This window comes from Topomyia yanbarensis, chromosome 1 (genome assembly GCF_030247195.1).
Source record: "Topomyia yanbarensis strain Yona2022 chromosome 1, ASM3024719v1, whole genome shotgun sequence".
NCBI classification, from domain to species: domain Eukaryota; kingdom Metazoa; phylum Arthropoda; class Insecta; order Diptera; family Culicidae; genus Topomyia; species Topomyia yanbarensis.
In genome coordinates, this window is record NC_080670.1 from 131,591,467 (window position 1) to 131,609,924 (window position 18,458).

The 18,458-nt window shown below is 46.5% G+C and overlaps 1 protein-coding gene and 1 pseudogene across 14 annotated transcripts in view; both read left to right on the plus strand.

The window, feature by feature from the left end:
* The window catches only part of LOC131694307 (teneurin-a), a 1,511,233-nt gene that overhangs the window by 1,097,291 nt on the left and 395,484 nt on the right, over positions 1 to 18,458 (plus strand). The window lies entirely within an intron of this gene.
* Positions 29 to 17,955, plus strand: LOC131693258 (lipoyl synthase, mitochondrial-like; annotated as a pseudogene).

Below are 18,458 nucleotides of genomic sequence, written 5' to 3' on the forward strand. Positions count from 1 at the left end.
GCGTTTTATCGCAATTTTCCAGGTAAAAATGCGAAAACAGCTGTGTAAGTGAAAGTACGGAACTTATTGAATCAATGATACGTAATTTGGTTTAAACAAAAAAAGTGAAAAAATTTACTATAATTTTGCAAATTTCCAACCGATTTGAAAAAAAATCAAATGATTTTAAAAGTTGAAGGAATGGTCTAGAAACAGTATAAAGTGGAATTTTGACATTTTTGAAAAAGTGTTATTATTTAGAAGAGTGAAATTTTAAAAATCGAGTTATGGAAAATACTACGAAATGGGGTGGAAACCGAAATGAAAAAAAAAATATTTATGATCAGTAGGTAGCACGTAACGTCACTGCTGCAGCAGTTACTGTGCACAAATTATACTTGCGAGCCATTGTTTTGAAAAACTATAACAAATAAACAATAAAATAATAAAAATCAGCAAAAATGAGAACGATTTTTTTCTGCTTCAAAATTGAATTAAATTAATTGAATAAACTTTTTTTTTCCATTTGATTAAAACTTGTTTTAATCCACCTAGTGGTGAAATTGGGCCTTTCTCATTTATTCAAACTATGATTTAAAAGCTGGTTCCGCTCAATAAAACATAGTGGAAATATCTATCACATTCTTAATACACTTGGTAAGTATATATAAGTCACGACTGCCACGAACTTGTTGAGCAACACGACGATGTTGACACACTTGAAACAAATAAAAATATATTCTTTAATAAGCTTAGTCAGCGTGAGTTCATTGTTAGCTTTATGCTAACACATTTTGAAATGCGGGGTTGTGGGGGACGGGCGCGTATGATTAGTGGGAGGGGGAAGATGCGTCGAGAACCACCTAACTTATTTTGGTATACGAGGTGGATGAAGGGAGTGCGGGTGTGAGGTTGGTCTGAAAGAGGTGGCGGTGAGAGAGGCGCGAAGGATTGTGAAAGAAAGGAAGGGGAGGGCGGATGGGGTGTACAATACCCAACTGCATATTATAACTTCCATTTAAGACTAGGTTAGTGAAAATTGGTTCAGTCATTTCCGAAGTGACTTTATATCTGGAATATGCCCGGAACCCGGGACTTCCGAAATTATCGATAGATGACAATATATTCCAACAATGTTTGATTCGCCATCAGTGATCTAGGCTCGCGAATCGAAGTAATTTGATGTTCATTTCATTATTTCAATAGATTTTAATCCTATGAGGTATTACGATTGTACTGGTTTATATGAGAAATTCATATGTGACCGCAATAACCAACTTGAAACTCCGTAACCAAAAGTCAGAACTGAATGAAATTCAATAGCAGTCAATGGGAGTATTATATCTTTCATTTGAAATGAAGTTTGTAGAAATCGGTTAAGAGTTTGCTGGTAAATAGGTGTAACATTAGCTTAGGAACTTGGCGAGTTTCTCTGGGGCATCAAGAATCGTCATAGATGGCCAATGTGGTCAAAGCTACTTTGATGAGTCATTAGTGATCTAGACCCGCAAATCCAAGTAATGTTCGACATATTTGAATATATGTTATATCATTCGGACATCAAAGGGTAACCAGTTTATATGGGAATTTGCCAAGGGGTGAGTCGCTTAGCACAAATCGAATTGTGCTCACAAACAAACAGCGTGGTAGCTTGTGCCGCAATGTGCCACGATGTGCCACGCTGTGCCATGGTGTTCAGTAAAATAAAAGCAAAGGTTGCTATGATTATTCAACTACACTTTGTTGACAGTTTTTGAGTTGTCAAAAGTGTGCCTCATTGTGCCACACATTGTGGTAACGAGTGAAATGATCGTGTATTACTGTGAATCGTAATTTTATATCGTGTTATGGTAGGTGATACAGTGTGTATGGCACACTGTTCTAAGCGACTCACCCCTTGGAATTTGCTGTGTGACCGTACTCTTCAACCCATAACTCCGGAACCGGAGGTCCGATCAATTAAAATTCAATAGCGTCTTATGGGAGCATTGTACCCTTAATTTGAAACTAAGTTTGTGTAAATCGCCATCTGTGAGAAAAGTGAGTGACATTATTTGACACACACATACACACACATACATACACACAGAGACATTTTAACTCCGCTAGCGAATGACGGATCTCAATAGTACCATGTCTGTAATAATATACGTACATGGAACTATTGAGAACCAGAGCTACAGGTCCCAAGCCCTGGTAAAGGAGGATGGTTGTGATGATCTGGGCCGCGGTCACCACGTAAAGCAAGATAGGTCATAACCCCAACAAAAGTCAACTAAAAACAAAAACAAACAAACGGAGGTGCCAAACCCCTTTGCTAGAGGTGGTTTGGCGAGGTCTCCCCCCGTGGGGAGAGTAGTGGAGCGACGAGTGCTGCATCTGATAGCACCAGTGACCCCCCAGTAGTGGTAGGAAATAGCCCTACCAACACACTGGACGGGCCACTATCCGCGATGCGCAAAGTGGTGGAGCAGCTCGATTCAATAATCGAGTTCACTAGCGCAAAGCAAAACATAAGCAAGGAGTTAAAGCAGAGTCTCCTAGAGCTCCGGAAAACTGTTCGTGTCGCAAGACAGAAACAGCAGGCTTATGCCAAGAGGGTGGAATGTCGGGAGAAGTCCGACAGAGAAACCCAGACAGTGGCCTTCGAGAGGGAGGGAAGAGAGAAGGTAGATACAGGCACTCAGACAGTGGCCTTCACCTTCTATGGAGCAGCCACGTCGCTCGAAGCGGCGGCCGAGTTCCCCTCAAAGGGAAAAGGCAAGGGCAAGGGCAATCGTAAGACGGCGTCGAACGCGAAGCGCCCTAGGAAGTCGCCAGGCGAGGGTGCAAAAACCGACACCACACGGCGTGCAACCGTTAAGGCCAAACGCCGTCTGGCCGAGGTAAACGAGGGCGAGAGTGACCTCGCTGAGCAGAGCGTTGGTACCAGCAACCCGGCGCGACCGGGGCAGGTGGGCGTTAACCACTGGACGCTGGTCACCAGGAAGAAGCCGGCACCGATACCGGAGGTACCGCGGCCCGCGAAGAAGGCCAAGGACAGAGGAGAGGCCTTGTGGTTAAAAACCGACAAGGACAAATACGCCGACGTCCTAAAGTCGATTAAGGCGGCCGAAAGCCTTTCGGCCCTTGGGCAAGATGTGCGTAGCGTGAGACGCACCAACACGGGAGAAATGCTTCTGGTGCTGAAGCGAGGCGCACAATCTAGTGCGGTGTACAAGGCCTTGGCCCAAGAGGTCCTTGGTGAAGGCGCCCAAGTCAGGTCGCTAGGGGCGGAAATGACTCCAGTGCAAGCATCTGGACGAGTTCACGACCGCAGAAGATGTCGTCGCAGCCGTTAAGGAACAATGCGACGTCACAATCGAGCGGGCCTCTGTGCGATTTAGAGATGGACCCTCTGGCACCCAAGTAGCCTACCTCAGGCTACTGAAGGAGGATGCCGAAAAGGTAACCGAGAAAGGGAAGCTGAAGATCGGCTGGTCGGTATGCCCTATTAGCATACCCCAGCCGCCTTCAGTGGATAGGTGCTATCGGTGCCTTGAGTCCGGACACAAAGCCTACGAGTGCAAGAACATAGACAGGAGCAAACTATGTCGTCGCTGCGGCGAGGAGGGACATAAGGAGCGGGGCTGCACTAAGGCGTACAAGTGCCTTATCTGCACCGCAAAGAAGCAAGCCCATAAACATGCTATGGGCGAACCTTCGTGTCCCTTCGGTGAGGCAAATAAGAAGAAGCCGTGAACGTCATACAGCTAAATCTTAACCATTGTGCAGCAGCCCAACAGCTGCTGTGGCAGTCGGTCTCGGAGTCGAGGACAGATGTCGCCCTCTTATCAGACCCGTACCGCATCCCTGTCGGCAACGACAATTGGGTGTCGGACGGGTCTGGAATAGTGGCAATCTGTACAACGGGACGGTTCCCGGTTCACGAGGTAATACATTCCTCCGCCGAGGGTGTTGCGATTGCCAAGATCAATGGTGTGTTCTATTGCAGCTGCTACGCTCCACCAGGGTGGCCAATAGAACAGTTCAACCAGATGATCGACAGGCTCTCGTCGGACCTAGTGGGCCGGAAAACGGTAGTCATAGCGGGAGACTTTAACGCTTGGGCAGTGGAGTGGGGCAGCCGCTGTACAAATAGCAGTGGTCAAGCGCTAATGGAGGCGCTTGCGAAACTCGATACTGTGCTAGCTAATAATGGCTCCGCTAGTACATTCCGTAGAAACGGGGTGGAGGCGTGGATTGACGTAATATTTGCCAGCCCGAGTCTGGCTCCAGGCATGGAATGGAGGGTAGACGAAGCCTACACCCATAGCGATCATTTAGCAATCCGCTTTAGGATCAACTATGGTGTGCAGCATCCGAGGGCGGGAGATCCCTGTCAGGTACGCGGGTGGATGTCCAATCACTTCGACAGCGAAGCTTTCACCGCGGCCCTGGGACTGGAGGCCAACACCGACAGTCTAAGCAGAAATGCGCTGGTAGCTATTCTATCACGCGCGTGCGATGCCACTATGCCGAGAAAAACACTGCCAAGAAACGGCAGATGCCCGGTATACTGGTGGAGTGCCGAGATTGCAGCTCTACGGTCAGCCTGCCTCAGAGCTAGACGTAGGATGCAAAGAGCTCGAACCGAGGATGCAAGAGAGATCCGCCGTGAAGCGTTTCGAGCTGCGAAATTGGCCCTTAACAAGGCCATTAAAAGCAGCAAGAGAGCGTGTTTCGACAACCTGTGTGAGAGTGCCAACGCGAATCCGTGGGGTGACGCCTACAGGATTGTGATGGCCAAGACCAAAGGGGGCTCCTCACCCCCAGAACGGTCTCCGGACCGGTTGGCGACGATTATCGAAGTATTCTTCCCGTCTCGAGCCACAAGCCCCTGGCCACCTGCACTACGAGACAGTGCGGGCACGGCCGAATTGGTGGCTCCAGTGACGAATGAAGAACTACTCGCAGTGGCTAAATCCCTAGCAATGAACAAAGCTCCAGGGCCGGATGGAGTTCCAAACAACGCTCTCAAGGCAGCGATCATAGCGAACCCGAACATGTTCAGGCTAGCTATGCAGAGATGCCTTGACGAGTGCCGTTTCCCCGATAGATGGAAAAGGCAGAAATTGGTGCTGTTGCCGAAGCCCGGGAAGCCGCCAGGCGACCCATCGGCGTACAGACCAATCTGTCTGATCGACACGACTGGCAAACTACTTGAGAGGATCATCCTCAACAGGCTAACCCCGTACGCGGAAGGTACGGACGGTCTGTCAAGCAACCAGTTTGGCTTTCGGAAGGGTAAGTTCACAGTGGACGCTCTCAACTCAATTATAAATACTGCCGAGATAGCGATCCAACGGAAAAGGCGAGGTATTCGATACTGTGCGTTAGTGACACTTGACGTGAAGAACGCATTCAACAGCGCAAGCTGGGATGCCATCGCGCTCTCGTTACACCGGCTTAGCCTACCGGTGGGTCTGTACCGGATCCTGGAAAGTTACTTTCAGAACCGCGTATTGCTATACGAGACCGATGCCGGTCAGAAAAGGGTTCCGATTACCGCCGGAGTCCTACAGGGCTCGATCCTAGGCCCGGTGCTATGGAACCTCATGTATGACGGGGTTCTGAGACTGAAGTTCCCTCCTGGGGTCAAGATCGTCGCTTTACTGACGACGTAACCTTGGAGGTCTACGGGGAGTCAATTCCTGAGGTAGAACTAACCGCAGAACACGCGATCAGCACGGTGGAGGAATGGATGAGCGCGAGAGGCCTGGAGCTCGCTCATCATAAGACGGAGGTAGTTATCGTCAACAACCGCAAGTCGGCACAACATGCAGTTATCCATGTGGGAGAAGTCGCGATCACTTCACAGCGAAGTCTGAAGTCTCTCGGAGTCATTATAGACGACAAGCTGACCTTCGGCAGCCATGTCGACTATACATGCAAGAGAGCGTCGACTGCTGTTGCGGCTCTATCGAGAATGATGTCCAACAACTCAAAGGTGTGCGCCAGTAGACGTAGGTTACTGGCAGGTGTTGCCGTATCTATCCTCAGGTACGGCGGCCCGTCATGGTCAAGAGCACTGAGGGTAACCAGTTACCTACAGAAACTGGAGAGCACCTACCGCGTGATGTGCCTCAGAGTGATGGTGAGGGCGCCCAAATCAGGTCGCTAGGTGCGGAAACAACCCTCCAGTGCAAGCACTTGGACGAGTTCACGACCGCAGAAGACGTCGTCGCAGCCGTCAAGGAGCACTGCGGCGTCACAATCGAGCGGGCCTCTGTGCGATTGAGGGACGGACCCTCTGGCACCCAAGTAGCCTACCTCAGGCTACTGAATGCGGATGCCAAAAAGGTAACCGAGAAAGGGAAGCTGAACATCGACTGGTCGGTATGCCCTATTAGTATACCCCAGCCGCCTTCAGTGGACAGGTGCTATCGGTGCCTAGAATCCGGCCATAAAGCTTACGAATGCAAAGGCCTAGACAGGAGCAAGCTATGTCGTAGATGCGGCGAGGAGGGGCATAAAGAGCGGGGGTGCACTAAGGCATATAAGTGCCTTATCTGCACCGCTAAGAAGCAAGCCCATAAACATGCTATGGGCGGACCTTCGTGTCCCTTCGGTGAGGCAAATAAGAAGAAGCCGTGAACGTCACACAGCTAAATCTTAATCATTGTGCAGCAGCCCAACAGCTGCTGTGGCAGTCGGTCTCGGAGTCGAGGACAGATGTCGCCCTCTTATCAGACCCGTACCGCATCCCTGCCGGCAACGGCAATTGGGTGTCGGACGGGTCTGGAATGGTGGCAATCTGTACAACGGGAAGGTTCCCGGTTCAAGAGGTAATACACCCCTCCGCCGAGGGTGTGGCGATTGCCAAGATCAAAGGTGTGTTCTATTGCAGCTGCTACGCCCTACCAAGGTGGCCAATAGAACAGTTCTACCAGATGATCGACAGGCTCTCGTCGGACCTCGTGAGCCGGAAACCGGTAGTAATAGCGGGAGACTTCAACGCTTGGGCAGTGGAGTGGGGCAGCCGCTGTACAAATAGCAGGGGTCAAGCGCTAATGGAAGCGTTTGCGAAACTCGATACTGTGCTAGCTAATGATGGCTCCGCTAGTACATTCCGTAGAAACGGGGTGGAGGCGTGGATTGATTTGACCTTTGCCAGCCCGAGTCTGGCTCCAGGCATGGAATGGAGGGTAGACGAAGGCTACACCCATAGCGATCATTTAGCAATCCGCTTTAAGATCAACTATGGTGTGCAGCATCCGAGGGCGGAAGATCCCTGTCAGGTACGCGGGTGGAAGTCCAATCACTTCGACAGCGAAGCTTTCACCGCGGCCCTGGGACTGGAGGCCAACACCGACAGTCTAAGCGGGGATGCGCTGGTAGCTGTTCTATCACGCGCGTGCGACGCCACTATGCCGAGAAAAACACTGCCAAGAAACGGTAGATGCCCGGTATACTGGTGGAGTGCCGAGATTGCAGCTCTACGGTCAGCCTGTCTCAGAGCTAGACGTAGGATGCAAAGAGCTCGCACCGAGGATGCAAGAGAGAACCGCCGTGAAGCGTTTCGAGCTGCGAAATTGGCCCTTAACAAGGCTATTAAAAGCAGCAAGAGAGCGTGTTTCGACAACCTGTGTGAGAGTGCCAACGCGAATCCGTGGGGTGACGCCTACCGGATTGTGATGGCCAAGACCAAAGGGGGCTCCTCACCCCCAGAACGGTCTCCGGACCGGTTGGCAACGATTATCGAAGAACTCTTCCCGTCTCGAGCCACAAGCCCCTGGCCACCTGCACTACGAGACAGTGCGGGCACGGTCGAAATGGTGGCTCCAGTGACGAATGAAGAACTACTCGCAGTGGCTAAATCTCTAGCAATGAACAAAGCTCCAGGGCCGGATGGAGTTCCAAACAACGCTCTCAAGGCAGCGATCATAGCGAACCCGAACATGTTCAGGCTAGCTATGCAGAGATGCCTTGACGAGTGCCGTTTCCCCGATAGATGGAAAAGGCAGAAACTGGTGCTGTTGCCGAAGCCCGGGAAGCCGCCAGGCGACCCATCGGCGTACAGACCAATCTGTCTGATAGACACGACTGGCAAACTGCTTGAGAGGATCATCCTCAACAGGCTCACCCCGTACGCGGAAGGTACGGACGGTCTGTCAAGCAACCAGTTTGGCTTTCGGAAGGGTAAGTCCACAGTGGACGCTCTCAACTCAGTGATAAATACTGCCGAGATAGCGATCCAACGAAAAAGGCAAGGTATTCGATACTGTGCGTTAGTGACACTTGACGTGAAGAACGCATTCAACAGCGCAAGCTGGGATGCCATCGCGCTCTCGTTACACCGGCTTAGCCTACCGGTGGGTCTGTACCGGATCCTGGAAAGTTACTTTCAGAACCGCGTACTGCTATACGAGACCGATGCCGGTCAGAAAAGGGTTCCGATTACCGCCGGAGTCCTACAGGGCTCGATCCTAGGCCCGGTGCTATGGAACCTCATGTATGACGGGGTTCTGAGACTGAAGTTCCCTCCTGGGGTCAAGATCGTCGCTTTACTGACGACGTAACCTTGGAGGTCTACGGGGAGTCAATTCCTGAGGTAGAACTAACCGCAGAACACGCGATTAGCACGGTGGAGGAATGGATGAGCGCGAGAGGCCTGGAGCTCGCTCATCATAAGACGGAGGTAGTTATCGTCAACAACCGCAAGTCGGCACAACATGCAGTTATCCATGTGGGAGAAGTCGCGATCACTTCACAGCGAAGTCTGAAGTCTCTCGGAGTCATTATAGACGACAAGCTGACCTTCGGCAGCCATGTCGACTATACGTGCAAGAGAGCGTCGACTGCTGTTGCGGCACTATCGAGAATGATGTCCAACAGCTCAAAGGTGTGCGCCAGTAGACGTAGGTTACTGGCAGGCGTTGCCGTATCTATCCTCAGGTACGGCGGCCCGTCATGGTCAAGAGCACTGACGGTAACCAGTTACCTACAGAAACTGGAGAGCACCTACCGCGTGATGTGCCTCAGAGTGATATCTGCCTACCGCACGGTATCACACGATGCATCCTGCGTGATAGCGAGCATGATGCCAGTCGGGCTGGTCATTCGGAAAGATGAGGAGTGCTTCGAGCTACGTGGAAATAGGGGAGCCCGCGAGCGCACCAGGGTGACCTCGGTCGCCAGATGGCAGCGTGAGTGGGACAACTCCTCGAAAGGTAGGTGGACCCACCGGCTGATACCTAGCATATCGAGCTGGGTGGGAAGACCCCATGGGGAAGTTCACTTCCACCTGACACAATTCCTGTCAGGCCATGGCTGTTTCCGTCAGTACCTCCACAGGTTCGGGCACGCGGAGGTCCCAGTCTGCCCGGACTGCCCAGGTGTAGATGAAACTGCCGAACACATACTGTTCGTATGTCATCGGTTCGACGTCGAAAGAAGAGCAATGCTTGACGTCTGTGGCTGGGACACAACCCTGGATACCCTTATTCAGCGGATGTGTCAATCGGTGGAGAAGTGGAACGCAGTCTCGGCTGCTACCATCCAGATTGCCAGTAGGCTACAGGTAATCTGGCGAACCGAGCAACAGACGGCGGGCACGGCTAACTAGTGATTGGTTAGCTGGAGCGAAAAAGGCCAAGCGCAAAATAAGAGAGTGAATGGTCTGTTCATGCCGAGGTAGGTTGGCGCAGCGAATGGCAACCGCGTAAGGGGTAAACCCAGCCACCCCGAAGCAAGACAGAAGAGTGAGTGTATAGGCGTATAAGTGGACTGCCTCATGCCAAGACGGGAGGGTCGTAGCGTAGTATGTTGGAACTAAGCTATCGATGCCTCATGGTGTGGCAGAGGAGTGAAAGGGTGAGCATCCAAGTCAGTCTCACATTGCATGTTAAGGGTGAGCATAAAAGTCAGCCTCACAGGTTGGTAGAGGCTAGCACAAAAGTCAGCCTAGCAAGGAATGAAAAAGGTGAGCACAAAAGTCAGCCTCGCATGGTATGTCAGAAGTGGGGCCTAAGGAAAATGTCCCACATGGGATGCCAGAGGGAGTGACAAAGGTACAATAGAGTGGCACGATTGAGAGTGAATCAGGTGATAGGGTGAGCACCCAAGTCAGCCTCACATGGATGGGTAGGGCGAGCACAAAAGTAAGCCTAGCAAGGAATGAGTAAGGTGAGCACACAAGTCAGCCTCGCATGGAACGTAAAAGGTGAGCACAAAAGTCAGCCTCATGTGGGAGTGTTTGAGAGTGAATCAAAGAGTGATTGAGAGAGCACCCAAGTAAGCCTCATACAGGATGTATGATCGCGTGAGTGAGAGTGAATGAGTACATTCAGTACAGCCATCCCCCCAGAAGTAATACCGAGAGGTAGTTCCTGGGAGGAATGATGGCGGAGCTAAATGGAGTTTAGTCGGTATTAATGGCTGGTCACCATTCGAGTCCGACACGCCCCCAGTGCACCCCGTGTGGTAGATTGGACCCTACCGTTAGCACGTGTACTGGGCTAGGATATAAAGGTCTTCTCCATTGTAAAAAAAAAAAAAAAGAGTGATATCTGCCTACCGCACGGTATCACACGATGCATCCTGCGTGATAGCGAGCATGATGCCAGTCGGGCTGGTCATTCGGGAAGATGAGGAGTGCTTCGAGGTACGTGGAAATAGGGGAGCCCGCGAGCGCACCAGGGTGACCTCGGTCGCCAGATGGCAGCGTGAGTGGGACAACTCCTCGAAAGGTAGGTGGACCCACCGGCTAGTACCTAACATATCAAGCTGGGTGGGAAGACCCCATGGGGAAGTTCACTTCCACCTGACACAATTCCTGTCAGGCCATGGCTGTTTCCGACAGTACCTCCACAGGTTCGGGCACGCGGAGGTCCCAGTCTGCCCGAACTGCCCAGGTGTAGATGAAACTGCCGAACACATACTGTTCATATGTCATCGGTTCGACGTCGAAAGAAGAGCAATGCTTGAAGTCTGTGGCTGGGACACAACCCCTGATACCCTTATTCAGCGGATGTGTCAATCGGTGGAGAAGTGCAACGCAGTCTCGGCTGCTACCATCCAGATTGCCTGTAGGCTACAGGTAATCTGGCGAACCGAGCAACAGACGACGGGCACGGCTAACTAGCGATTGGTTAGCTGGAGCGAAAAAGGCCAAGCGCAAAAAAGTGAGTGAATGGTCTGTTCATGCTGAGGCAGGTTTGGCGTAGCGACTGGCAACCGCGTAAGGGGTAAACCCAGCCACCCCGAAGCAAGACAGAAGAGTGAGTGTATAGGCGTATAAGTGGACTGCCTCATGCCAAGACGGGAGGGTCGTAGCAACGACACGACGAGACACTTCGATTCCGAAACTGTATCACAAATATGACTACCCCTCAGTGACTCAGGTAACTGGTACTGTCAAATTTGATAGTTTATTAACCCTTGTGAAGGCAAGCTAAAATCCTAACATTAAAGGGCAAGCCGGGCCTCTCGGGCCCGTCTAAATTCAAGCTCCTTTTTGCCGTTCTCATATAGAAAGGTTATGCAATCGGTCGAAATTTCGACTTTTTAACCGAGAGCCGCAGGGCCAAATCTCTTATACCATTCGACTCAGTTCGTCGAGATCGTAAAATGTCTGTATGTGTGTGTATGTATGGATGTATGTATGTGGCAAACAATCTCGAAAATTTTTCTCTGAGGTGGCTGGACCGATTTGTACCAATTTAGTTTCAAATGAAAGGTGCAGCCTTCCCATCGGTCGTTATTGATTTTTGTATTGATCCGACTTTCGGTTCAGGAGTTACGTGTCGAAGAGTACAATCACACAGCAAATTTCCATAGAAAATGATAACACCATGATGTCCAAATGATGCAATATATATTAAAATATGTGCAACATTACTTGGCTTTGCATGTCTAGATCATTAATGACCCACCGAAGGCACTTCGACCACATTGGCCAGCTATGGCGGTTCTTGATGCCCCGGGGGAACTTACCAAGTTCCTAAGATAATGTCATACCTATTTTTCAGCGAATTCTTTACCGATTTTTACAAACTTGGTTTCAAATGAAAGGTACAGCATTCCCATTGGCTGCTGTTGAATTTCTAATTGATCCGACTTCCTGTTCCGGAATTACAGGATGATGAGTACGAACACGCAGCAAATCCCGATTTCAGCGTATAAGGCGATGTATGTAAAAAGGTCAAATTTTTTTCCCAAAAGGTGAGTACTCGGAAGATCACGTCGACTGTCGATTGGTTCTGAGCTCCATTTCGTTTGAACACCACCAATAAATGTTTCTGGGTTGCTATTAATTTCTTCTGGTGCATAACCGAAGTACATATTCATATTTTTCTGCATCAGATTCATCGTCGGAAGCAATATCATTCACATCTTCTTCCTCGCTTTGCAAATCAGTTTTGAATCGTCTGCTGTTGAATTTGCTCGAATTTCTTCCATTATTTCAGATTCTTTAAGACGATTGAAAACATGGGCATATCGTCTTATAGCCATTTCAATTTTTTGTTGCTTTTAGATCCTACAATTTGAATAATTATGACAACTATAACACAAAGAATAGACAACAAAAGTAGACAATAACGACAGAGTTAGGTTATGTTGTTTCCAAATAATTGTCAAGTAGACCACAGTGGGTGAAATAAAAGTATTTATCCAAAAAAAAATATGACACACGTCATTATCGTATGCTATTTTTACATTTCTTATAAAAGAAATGTATAGAACTCGCTCAAACTTTCAAGATTTTTTTCTTATAGGTAAAAAGATAAAATCAATCAAAACATGAAAAAAATCATGCTAATATGAAGCTGAACTCATCAAAATGTTTTTTTTTAGATAATTATTAATGTATAAAACCCGTGGTAGTCCTAGTAAATATTGCATGCACACCGGGCCTGCCAGGCCCGGCTTGCCTTTTTGTGCATGTAAAAAATTCAAACATAACTGCGCATCACTCCATAGATGAAAATTTCACAATTCTTTATTTTTGTTATAGATTTCAAAGCTACTTATCAAAATTTCCATGCCCAAGCTTGTACTGCATACACACTTTTTTGTAACTAAAAAATTGTAACGTGCCGGGCCTCTGAGACCCGGTTGCCTTTTTGAGGGTTAAAAAATCCATAAAATCAGCAACACTGATCAAACTGTCGTTATTTTTTCCAAACAACTCTTATAGTTACCGTTGCAATCCCTGGTTACGCTTGTGTATTTCGTCATTCTTTCTAGCGTCCTATCGATTGGTGTAATCAATAAGGTTTAAGGAATTTACAAGTAAGTATTATATTTTGTTTGAGTGCAATTGGGTTTGGACTATATCGTACTTACTTCAGTTGATCGGGACGACTTGACTGATGGAGGATCACAGCACATAGCAGAAACAATTCGAGAAATTTCGCATTTTCGTCGAATGTCTGGCTCCGGATTTTCGAGGTGATTTGGAACAAGTCAAAACGGTTGCTCTTTCGGGTTTGGATGTGTACGCTCATAACATCGAAACGGCTGAAGTGTTGACGCCATTTGTTAGAGATCGAAGAGCGCAGTACAGGCAGAGCTTAAAGTGTCTCCAAAGCGTAAAAGATATAAACCCAAACATGATTACTAAAACATCGATCATGTTAGGATTGGGAGAGACTGACGAGCAGGTTGAGCAAACAATGAAAGGTGAGTTTCAACACATGGAATTATCAGCCAATAATTCCGCACATTGTTTACAGATCTTCGTGCCGTGGGCGAGGACTGCCTTACGCTCGGTCAGTACATGCAGCCTACCAAGCGACACTTGAAAGTGTTCGAATACGTTACACCGGAGAAATTCAAACACTGGGAGGAACGGGGCAATGAAATGAGCTTTTTATACACCCTCCCTTGGTGCGAAGCTCGTCAAAGCAGGGGAGTTTTTCATCACCAGCATACTGAAAAATCGTGCCGAGCAAACTAAGAAATCTGAAACGCAAACTGATTCGAACCAGAATTCGACACAGATCTTTCATTAGGGCCTAAGTCGCAATGTACTCAAATGGAGAAAAATTAGTTTCAATATTCGGCGATGCTTTTCTAAATGTAGTTTTTATCGTAGGTATAAATTACTTTATGGCCATGTTTTTCCTGAAGCGTCTTTGGTTAAACCTTATGACAATATAACAAAGAATTTAATTCCTATGTGCTTTTAGTGGGTAGAAACTAAAAAAATGCTTACGCCCAATTTGCATTCCAGTCGTGATTTCGCCCTTCAGTAACCACCATTTGCGAAAGGGCTAAACCGTGAACATAATTTTCAGAAGGGTGCGGTAAATGGGCTAAACTGCCCGCTTGGAAGAAAAACGGGTAGCCAGCAAAAATCCGTCAGGATTCCGGCAGCTGTCAAAATTATCAAAAGGGCGCTGCCAGAATTCAGCTATACTCCTTCCAGTTATGGCAGGCAGATTCGCCTCACCGGTTCTGTTTTGTTTATCGTTGTTTCATTTTCGCCATATTTATATTTTTCCAAGAAGGATGGTTTTGACAGATGAAAAAATAGGAAGAAACAAAGATTTTGGTTTCAAACAAGGTAAATTATATGGATTTCATGTCCACAGACATGTTTTATTATAAATTTACATAAAATTAAGAAAAAATTTAAAAAAATACAAGCAAAACCTGAAGCGGTACAAAACCGGTCCTGCCGGTGCGTGCCTGGCAGAAATCCGGCAGAAAAAAAACCGTTAATAACCGTAAGGCGAAAAATTCTGCCAGAAACGGTTGTTGCATTTGAGCCGGCCGGCTGGGCAGCGCTCTGCCAGCCAGACCCCCAGAAATTCTGCCAAAGTTTTTATTTCGCTGCCGGCTATCTGGGGGGTATCCTGCCAGGCACGTCCGAGCGGGAAGTAGGGCTGGGTAAATGGGCGTGCTTGACAGTTTACTTTGCAATAGGGCTCATCAAATGGGCGTATAGAAACCCAATGTAAATGAAAGGGCGCGTGCACTTTTCTTCAAATTTCATAAAAATATCGAAATATTCGAATGTTTATATACAACAACTATCGAGTAGACATGATCATAGTAGATATTGCTTATCATTTTTATAATAGAACCGCCGTTTGAAGAATAATTTTGTGAATAATACCCGTACGCCCCGGTTCTGTCTAAAAATGTAAGTTTAGCCTTTATATTCCATATGAGAAGAAGGGCCTAAGTCGAAATCTCGAAGAAAATGCTTGTTTCGCCGTTTTGTTTTATTTAATTATAAATCGAACTAAAAACCATGGTAACTAATTTTCACCTCAATCTTGTAGTATTTTTGTCGCGTAATGTCATAATAGCGAAAACGCAGTTTGTTTACATTTGCGATTTAAGCCCTAATAAAAGATCTATGTCGAATTGAGCAAACAAAAACGAATCGTGTCATTTTGTAGGTGCAGTGGGTAGCAAACCTGTGAAGTGTAATTGGCGTAAAAAATAATAAAAGTGCAATTATATGAATATTAGTATCATGCTTTGCTATTATGTTCATTGTAGAACAATCAAATGCTCGCACGTGTTATAGAAATCGCTATATGATTATATGTAAAGTGCAATTATATGAATATTAGTATCATGCTTTGCTATTATGTTCATTGTAGAACAATCAAATGCTCGCACGTGTTATAGAAATCGCATCTAGGTTGCTGTTAACATGTTTTGTTTTATCATTCTCGAAAATACACCGTTGTTGTGATTTACGTTTTCATAAAACAAAATGATCACAATCAACCATGCGGCTACATTGATAAGTCGATTGGTGGAGGTTTATCTTAAAGTATCTATGTGTGGAATCAGGAATCAGAATATATTGGCTTAAATGACAAGTTCCCCGGATGTAGTCAGGGTTTTGTGCCTTGCCGTGTGTTTTCATCATTTCCTGAGCGGAAGGAAAGGAGAAGGAGGTGTGGGGAAGTAGAATTGGAAGTGTGGGAAATATAACAGCCCAAAAACAAACAGCAGGGTGAATTAAACTATAAAATAGACTTGTCACAACATTCACTGTTGCTAAACCGCTTATATTTTCACCTGTGGTTCATAGAGATAGCATTTAGCACTTGTAAATTTCTTCTATTCCTATGTCTCTGTCTAGCACTACCCGCAGAGATAAAGTTGGCCGTCAGTATCCATTCGGGCGTCCTACTGTTCATACAGTTACGGCAAGCAGTCCTTTGCGATTTCAACTTCGACTCATAGCGCCGCCTCGTCCAAGGCGACGAGGAACCGCCATTCCTACCGATTTTCGGAGTACGATGTCTAACACCAAGGCTGCTTCCTCGGCTAACGGAACGATAGTGACGTTTATCCTTATTCCTTTATCTTCTTCTGAAATTTGAATTAAGGTTGGTTAATTTAGGCATACAACAGATCTTGTTAAGTCGTTACCTTCTTGCGCTCCACCTCTGGTGATGAAGACTTTGAAGGATTACCGTTTCTCATTTTTACAGCCATTGCATCAGATTCCTCGTGCGAAGAAAAACGATGCCAATAACTTCGTGTTTCCAGTAACTAGGCAGTTGATTTTGTATACATAAAATGGTTGCTATACAGCAACTGAAAATCAATAAACAAAGAAGTGTTGCTGAAGAAATAATTTTTTCGTTCGAATCGAGGGGTCACTCAATATACCGGTAACTGGCGGTAAATGACTCGGACTATTTTAATTCATAATATTTCATTAAGTTTCAGGTCGTGTCGTTGGTCGTAGCGTAGTATGTTGGGACTTAGCTATCGATGCCTCATGGCGTGGCAGAGGAGTGAAAGGGTGAGCATCCAAGTCAGTCTCACACGGCATGTTAAGGGTGAGCACAAAAGTCAGCCTCACATGGTATGGTAGAGGCTAGCACAAAAGTAAGCCTAGCAAGGAATGAAAAACGTGAGCACACAAGTCAGCCTCGCATGGTATGTCAGAAGTGGGGCCTAAGAAAAATGTCCCACATGGGATGCCAGGGGGAGTGACAGAGGTACAATAGAGTGGCACAATCGAGAGTGAATCTGGTGATAGAGTGAGCACCCAAGTCAGCCTCACATGGTATGGGTGGGGCGAACACAAAAGTAAGCCTAGCAAGGAATGAGTAAGGTGAGCACACAAGTCAGCCTCGCAAGGAACGAAAAAGGTGAGCACAAAAGTCAGCCTCATGTGGGAGTGTTTGAGAGTGAATCAAGATGCGATAGAGAGAGCACCCAAGTAAGCCTCATACAGGACGTATGAACGCGTGAGTGAATGAGTACACTAAGTATAGCCATCCCCCCAGAAGTAATACCGAGAGGTAGTTCCTGGGAGGAACGATGGCGGAGCCAAATGGAGTTTAGTCGGTATTAATGGCAGCGTCACCATTCGAGCCCGACACGCCCCCAGTGCACCCCGTGCGGTAGATTGGACGCTACCAATAGCACGTGTACTGGGCTAGGACGTAAAGGTCTTCTCCATTGTAAAAAACACAGAGACATTTTGCGATCTCGACGAACTGAATCGAATGGTATATGAAACTCGGCCCTATGGATCTCGGTTGAAAAGTTGATTTTTGGAATGATTGCATAGCCTTTCTTTATATGAGAAAGGCAAAACGATTATATAATACTAATTTTACTTACGTAGTAAAACAACCAGTATTTAAACTGGTCTTGTCACGAGTCACATTTCCACTGACAGCACGAAACCTGACGAAACGATAACGGCAACCGTAAATGTACCCCACGCCATCTTCGACGCCTGCTTCAACAAAGGCTATAAGCAAACTGCTTATTCCACCTTTTCAAATCTTACTAGGAACTCTAAATTGAATTATGGTTAGAGTCCCAGGTCGGTAAATGCCGAGCTCTCGTCTTCACATGGTTCCAAAGAAGGTGTGGGGTACATTTGTACCCCAGTGCAACGTTCTAGGGTTAATCGAAGATAACATTTGAAAAAGTTCTCATAACTTTCAAATGAAAATAATTTAGCGGTTGGTGTCATCCGCTCTAAAATATTTTTAATGGGTCTAGAGATTACATTTGTGTTAAATAATAATAATTTATCTAAAACGGTTTTAATAGAATATAACATAGAATAACTTTATTGATGTCTTATCAAATGAGAAATATACACTACCGGTCAAAAGTTTAAGTTCACTTGCTTTTTTTTTAAATTTTATATAATTGAGTGGGTTTCTCAGTAGACTTTTTAAAGCACGTGCGTCTTGACTATATCATGTTGCTACACGCTACTGATCAGAATACGCCTATGGGTGACACTTAGATCACGAACAAACTTTTTTATGACAGCTCACTCCAAAAATTATATTCCAAATTGTTTTTTTTTTAATTTTCCTTTTTATTTATTCATTTATTTATTTATTTATTTATTTTTTTTATTTATTCATTTATTTATTTATTTATTTATTTATTTATTTATTTATTTATTTATTTATTTATTTATTTATTTATTTATGTATTTATTTATAGTTAATATCAACAGACACAGTGTGGTCCTAATGATA